We start from the raw sequence: 7,861 nt of genomic DNA on the forward strand, positions 1-7,861 counted from the left end.
GTTAGCCGTTCTGCGAATAGTGTAGCCTATGAGCTTGCTCGGGCTGCCTATTCTCTTCCAGGATGATAGAATGGTCCTTCAGACCTCCTGAATTTATTTGTTCTATATTGTATTCTGACTTTCATTTATGAAATTTTCTTTTTGGTTTAAAAAAATTATAAAAAAAATTGCAATACACAAATGGATACATATTTAATTAGTCCATCCATTTTTATCTAACACATTGTTAGGTCCTTATATTTTAATAATATTCTATTCAATAATTTAATTCTTATAAATGGTCTAAACTGTTTAATAATCTGAATATTTGAGGTACTAAACTATTGAATAAAATAAAACCAACCAGTATATTATTACAATACATGGATTAAATAGTGTAAAAAAGGACGGTCCGGTGCACTACGCGTCCCCGCTTAAACGAGGGTCTGAAAAAGGGTCCCACCACAAGGGTGTACCGGAGGCAAGCATTCCTCTGCCAATTTTTTTGGCAAGAGGTTGTTCCTAAGACTCGAACCCGTGACCTCTCAGTCACATAACAACAACGTTTAACGTTTACGAATTAAATAGTGGATTAGATAAAAATATAGAAACGAATAATTTATTTACCTAACACAAATTAATATAAATAATATAAATAACTAAATAATAATTAAAACAATAATTTATTGATAGGGGTAAAACCTTGTTATTTTGGCAATAATAACAGAGATAGAAATAATGTTAAAGAATAAATGTGTTTTATGGAAATAAGTACGATAATTTTGTTTACATCAAATAAATACCAACAATCATTACTTTAATGCTAAAAAAAAGAAATTTTTATGAAAAGCTCTAAAACGCTACGGTTTCTATAAAAAAAAAATTAAAGCTGATGCTGTATAAATCTAACCAAACATTATATTTCCTATCGTTTTGAATGAAACGATAAGCTCTGCTCCGAAAAGCTAAAATAAACACCCCTAAGTCCATAGTTAACAAAACACTTAGTTGTAAATATTAAATTTGTTTAAAAGCATAAGACTCATTTCACATTTGTTAAGTTATATTTTTATATATTCATCGGTTCTTTGGAAAATCAAGCAGGAGGGTTAAAGTGTCTTTCCCTTTCAGCGCATATGAATTTGGTTGTCACTCACATCTTTAGGGAAGGTAATGCAGTAACAGACGCTCTTACTCGTAATGCGTTGGCTGGACATGATCTTGTTAGAGATAATATTTACCATTATCTCTTAATTAGATTATTATCTTGTTATTGTTTATAACTGTCCATAACACTTATTGTTTATACTAGTTATACACTAACTCTTGTATCGAGCACTATATATATATAAAAGACTTTATGCCTAACCCCTAATTAAAGGAATTAATTATATCTATATATATATATATATATCTCTCTCTATCTCCATTATACCTATATTATCATTGTATACTTATCACATAATCAACATGGTATTAGAGTCTCTTGGACCAAACGGTCGAGGGTTCGAGTCCTGACAACCTCATTAATTTATAGAATTAAAAAAATACATGGTGGGATGAGCTTGTGTTGTATAAGCTGCAAGCCCAAAGAGCATTTGTGTGTGGAGGTGTGGCAGAGATTAATATAAAATCTATGATTGAGTCTTAACTAGCAGCTTGAGCTTTTAGTTCAAATGGTTCATTGACATGGTATTAGTAATCTCTACTTCCTCTTTGTCATCAACTGAATTACCACGGTCTACATCTTACAACCCGATATCCACTGATATTCCTTTCGTAATTGCACCATCCTCTTTCACATACGTCACAGATTCGGCTTCCTCCTTTCAACCGAGTTCCAGATGGGGATTTAATTATCTCTTTGATCCAAACCAAAATATCGAATCTGACATCCACTTAAACCAGTCCGATCGGTGACTAAGGGCATCACAGTCCGACCAGCAACTTCGCCTCCCTGCATCAGTTCGAGCCACACCACTAAGATGGAAACTGGTCATGTATGATCAACTCAACCAGCAGACCTTTGTCAATCAGATTCGATCTTCATGTCCGCCGCTGTCAGATCTTCTCTGCCTGCAGACCGTCGGCCATCAGAACTCGGGTTCCTGTTCGCTGACCAGCAGACCGTCGAACATGTTGTCCCTCAATCAGCAGCCACAAGTTAATCCCATGAATGACTTATCTCCGTTCTATTCTGCAAACTAGGTACACCCTAATTTTGTACCACTGTCGTATGTGTATTCATCCTTTATCCATCCCTCCTACACAATTTCAATCTAACCATATACCTCCTCAATCTTATCTATTTCATCAATCTAACCTTATTAATCCCATATATTCTAATCATGTTGCATCGTCTTTTGCTTAACCTAGATTTCCTTCTGTTAATATTAACCCCTCACAACTATAAAGCATGGAGGATGGCCATTGAATCCACCCTCAAATCCCACCATTTTTTTATCATATTACTAGCACCAATCCTCCTCCTCCACAATATATTTCATGTTGTGGTTTTATGACATCATCGACAAATTTAATTTTGAATTTGTCCTTTACGGCTTGGGATGATTTGGAGAACACGGTTAGGACGTTGCTCCTAAATTCCATTACTGAAGAGGTTTATCCTCTTATTACATGATTTGGAGAATTTGACATCCAATAAAAGTGAGGTTTTTTCTACCTTTCGTGGTTTCTACACCATAATTTCTAATAAGTACAGTGCAAGAGTTAAAAACTTTTATTTTGATCTTAGGAGGAAATTTCAAAAATTACAACCCTTCCTTAAAAGCCATGATATCATGCATAAAATTGCGTTTCCTCACACACATGCTCAAAATGGCATTGCTGAAAGAAAAATTCGGTACGTAGTTGATACTTGTCTTATTTTATTACCTAATGCATCTTTACCATTAAAATTTTGGAACTATACAATGCTTCACAATATACGATTAATCAATCTCTACATACTAAAGTTTTCAAAAATAAATCACCATATCTCATTTTTTTAGAACAAACAACCTGATTATTCATCATATTTCGTATTTTTGGAAGTGGAATTTATCCTCTATTTCGTCCATATAACCAGCATAAGCTTGATTTTAGATTTAAGTTGTGTGTCTATTTGGGTCCTTCTGCAAATCATTCTGAGGATATCTGTCTTTATTTTGCTACTGGTTGAGTATATATCTGTAAATTTGTTCAGTACAATAAGATGTGTTTCATGCCTTTTTAGCTGCTTAATCAACATCATTTACTAGCAACCTAGTGGAAAGCAATAGTTTATTGAAAAAGATACACATTAAGCATAAAAGTAACAAAGTGTTATAAAAGAAAATAAAAAGCTAAAAGTTGATGAAAGTGAGATAAAGGCTATAGAATTGACTTTAATTTACTAAAAATGATACGAAATAGTCCCAAAAATCACAGTAAAAGATAGAGGATTTTCACCCCTATCAACCTCCTCACACTTAAAACTTTATATGTCCCCAAGTAAACTAAAAACCAAACCCGTAAGTGAACTAATTGAGCTATAAAACCTCATGGTCTTAGCCAAATGTTTGACACAAAAACGAGCAGCTGTAATCACATATATTCACGGGGAAAGTAGAGACACAATGTCCAAAAGTTGTAGTTCGATTAACATAGGTCATACTTTTAAGAGAAAGGAAACATGTTAGTTAAACGAGCTTAAAGGGTAACCGAATAAACACCTCATTGAAAGTTGTTCACTCAATCACACATAATATTTAAATGGCTAAGTTTTTTTTTTTACTCTCAACTTCTTTACTTGCTCAAAGTTATGGTGAGTTTGCACGTTCATCCAAGTACATCTACCTTGCTACTTGACTCAAATAATATAAAAACAGTCTCAAAGTCGGGTTATAATGGGGTTAAGGTTAGAGGTATCTTAAAAAGTTAAAATTGGGTTAAGATTCTAGCACTAAAAGGATGTAAAAATGGCATAAAAATTTAGCAAGTTATATGCAAAGAAAAACGAGCATTTATTGTAAACAATGATATATTACCTGTTGGTACCCTTAGACTCCCTATCAGGATTGTCAATACTCATAGATGGTGGAACACCTAAGTTCGAAACTGGCCTAGATATTTCAGACCGATTATGTAATACCCCAATTTATATATACATAAACTAATTGCTAAAATGAATTAGTCAGAAGGAGTTAAGGCTAAATTATAATTACTTTTGGGAAACTTTTTAAAAGATATTATAAACATAGGGATCAATTTGAAATTGACCAATATGTATGAAATAAGACTGCGGGATCTTCTTCTTCCTCGCACCATTCGAGCTCCAACCTCACTCTTCATTCTTCTCTAACCTCAATCTTCCTCATTTCTTCACCGTTTTTGGCGTTCTTTATACCAAAATGAAGCTCTCAATTCCAGCTACAAGTGCATGTAAGTTTTATGGTGAGATTTTGATTTTTAAAAAATCGTTTAGAGAGAGAAAATTCGTCACTTTTGCTATTCTCTCTATTTCTCGATTCTATGTTCATTATTTTGCAATTCTAACACCAAAAATGGACTCAGGGGGTCGATTTACTTATGGATACACTAGATTTTGATGCATGCAAGGAGTTTTGAGGTGTAATCGGAGCTACACCGGAAAAAGTAAAAAATCTAACCAAAGTTTAATTTTTCGGTTGATTTTGGATGTTTTGAGAGTGATTCTAGACTCCTAGAATCATAAGGAACAAAGTGGTATAATTAGTTTCTCAAAACAAACAACTTTAATTTTTCCGATAGGGGGATCCCGAACACCGGTGATATTTTCCGGTGACATACGAAATAAGTTCAGAAAAAATAGTTGGTTAATTTCAGAATGTTCTAAATGTTATTTGGAGCAATATTAATTCTTGGACTTTGGCCAAATTCCTTACCCTTTAGTCTTTATAAATTACGAAAGTATATAGTTGGCTGAAATTAAGGAAAATAAACTAAGTTGGGTTAAAATTAATTTTTGGATCCTTATTTAAATAAATATTCAGAACATATAATTTTAAAAATAAAGGTTGAAGGGAGATTGGACTAAGCATAATTAATTAATTATGCTCTTAAGATTATTGGTTAATTAATTTGGTTGATATAGATATTATGAAAATGGATTATAAGTATATATGTTTATATGTTGTTTGATGATGAGTAATTTTGGGAGTAAAATATTGGAATTACTGACAGTTATGGAACTGTCGGATGATTGATGTCCAACCGGGTTGATAAATTGTAGTCTATGGAGTCCCGGTTTGGACTTTGAATATTTTTTAATATAGAAGTGTATTTTATTGCAGGGTTGACCCTAGTTATTACTAGGAGGATGTTCGTTTTATAGGGGAGACTCTGCCGAATTTTCAGTAGACAGTCTGTAAAACGAGACAAAATAAATTTTAATATTTCCCTAAACATATAAATTCTAAAAATAATATTATCTCTTTTAGATACTCAACTGGCAGGAGGAGCAGCAGTACCTGAAAATTAGAACAGTCGGCTAGGAGCAATTTGTGAGTTAATTATATGTTTTGCATTTTTAATTTAGCATTTGCATTCATAATAAATGATTTCATGATATTTCAAGTAAAGTATTATTTTTACTTATAAAAGTGTCTTATTGTTTATAATAATTTATACGTAATTATTTGTGGATAAATACGTGTTATGGACATGCTTCCTGGTGAGCGGCATCAGGACCTTGTGCGCACAGGTACTATCGGGTTATTGGATATTGATGATACTAATGTTGTGAATGTTGTGATATATGGATAAGCTCGGTTGAGATATTCTCGGGCTATATGATATGTGGATTTTGGATTTAAGTGAGGCTGGGTACGGAATCGGTTGAGTTATTCTCGGTCCTCCAGCTAACTGGGCGTGTGGTCGGTTGAGTTATTCTCGGTCCCCCAGTTATTGGATATGAGTGAAATGATGATTATTGGTGGATTATTAGATTGGGTATTGAGGTTTAGGGTCCAACACACATATTAAACCACCTATCTATTTATTTATAAGACAATTTTATGAAAAGCATATTGTGTGATCACTTATATAATATATTATTATTATTATTGTGTGTGACATAAATGTTAAATTACTCATGCATTGCATATAATTAATTCACTATGGGAGATTTGACTCCTTTAATTTTTCAGGTGACTAGAAGTCTGTTGCAGCCTAATTTCTTTCTTCGGGCAGCACATCTATCTTACTATGTATGACTATTTAAGAGTTATGTTAAAATTTATATTCTAGACCGCAGTACCAGTTTGAGGATTATGTTGTGTGTTTTCTCTTTTTGAAGGTTTTAATATTAAATTATGTTAAGATTATTGGTAAGATTGATCGTATATTATATTAAGGCTTGCTACGGGTTCCGATAGCTTGAGCTTACCCGTTCCCTAGCGCCGGTCACGGTCCGTGGGATGGGTCGTGACAAAGTTGGTATCAGAGACTAGGTTAAAGATTGTATGACCTAGGATGATAGAAAATCTGGATACTGCGGAAATAGGTTTCGAATTCGTCTTTGACAGTCTTCTTATAACTAAAGTCCATCGTACCGTAAGAGTATGTTATTTTCTAATCCTTCCTTATAAATTCTCAGAATGAGGCAATCAATATCTAAAATAGTTTAAACTGAACTAGTGAATGAACTAATTACACGTTATCTTGATGATGAGATTTTTATTCGCTAAGAAGATAGTGATTTACCTTCCCAACTACCTCTTCAAAGGAGAAGAGACAGATTTAGAAGGCAAATGAATTAGAGGACTAAATAAGTGGAATGTCATTTGAACCAACAAGTTCGGCAAGAAGAAATAATTTTCTCTAGAAATGCAGGCGGTTTAAAATTCAATCAATTTTTTCCATTGTCCTTTATTCGTTCTATCGGTATGTACATTTCTCCTCAACCTCCGGCTTTCCAAATCGCTTTCATATTTTCTTATGAATTGTGAATTCAATGATAGTCCATTTGCATCAAAGACTTTCTCACTTTGCCCTCATTTCCTGAGTGCGACACGCATATCCATAATTTGGATTTCTTACATGTCTCGTACAAACCTATAACTTATTAACCCTATTAATCATATATTAACCTTTGTACCACCACACAACTATTTACTTCAACTCAACTTGTACAAATTTTGATAAGATGATAGCAGATTGGTGGAAATTATCATGGTTTATGTTAGTTGAAAGATTTTTCAGAATGATACATACTATGTATGATGGTGTCACAGATTACTTTATAGACTAGCAAATTAAGTAGAGAAAAATGCAACAGATATCCTACTATCCATATGGTAGAATGCTCTTTGAAGAGTGATGTATAAGTATGGTTCAAGGATAATATCTAAACTTAAATGGAAAGTATGATGTGGGATAAATTTAAGAAATTATTTAATGAAGTCTTCGCTATAATGAAGAACAAAAAGAAGGTATGCAACCATTAGAAAGAGATAATAATATCTATGGCATAAATTATCATGATCCTTATTATGTTACAACCAATAGATATTTTGTAAGTAGTGTGAGCATATATCAAATAATGTTCGCAATAAGAATTTTAACCTCCTTTTGAACGGTCTTCATCTAGTGCAGTAAGCCAATCTTCTTATTCAAATTGGGAATCTTTCTACATCAACTCAATTCCAGAATGTATGTGGGATGCATCAGGATCAACTGAGTCATTTTGTTTGTAGAGACGAGACAGTTGGTGGAAATTCGTAGTCTGAATAGGGACAAATTGGAGTGTAATTCACTCTTACTCCATAAGATAATTAGACTTGAAATGTTTCGGGGGATGCTACAATATTTTTGGATCTTAATGTTACCCATTCTTTTATTGCTCCTTGATTTTCTATAAGAA

The 7,861-nt window shown here is 33.2% G+C and overlaps 1 long non-coding RNA gene across 1 annotated transcript; it reads left to right on the top strand.

Annotated features, from left to right (window-relative positions):
* Positions 1-4,298: 4,298 nt before the first annotated feature.
* On the top strand, positions 4,299-6,259 carry LOC136218914 (uncharacterized). Its single transcript, XR_010683976.1, has 3 exons — positions 4,299-4,401; positions 5,439-5,501; positions 6,147-6,259. It is a non-coding gene; the product is annotated as an uncharacterized lncRNA (long non-coding RNA).
* Positions 6,260-7,861: the final 1,602 nt, after the last annotated feature.

The sequence above is a fragment of the Euphorbia lathyris genome, chromosome 2, assembly GCF_963576675.1.
Source record: "Euphorbia lathyris chromosome 2, ddEupLath1.1, whole genome shotgun sequence".
NCBI classification, from domain to species: Eukaryota; Viridiplantae; Streptophyta; class Magnoliopsida; order Malpighiales; family Euphorbiaceae; genus Euphorbia; species Euphorbia lathyris.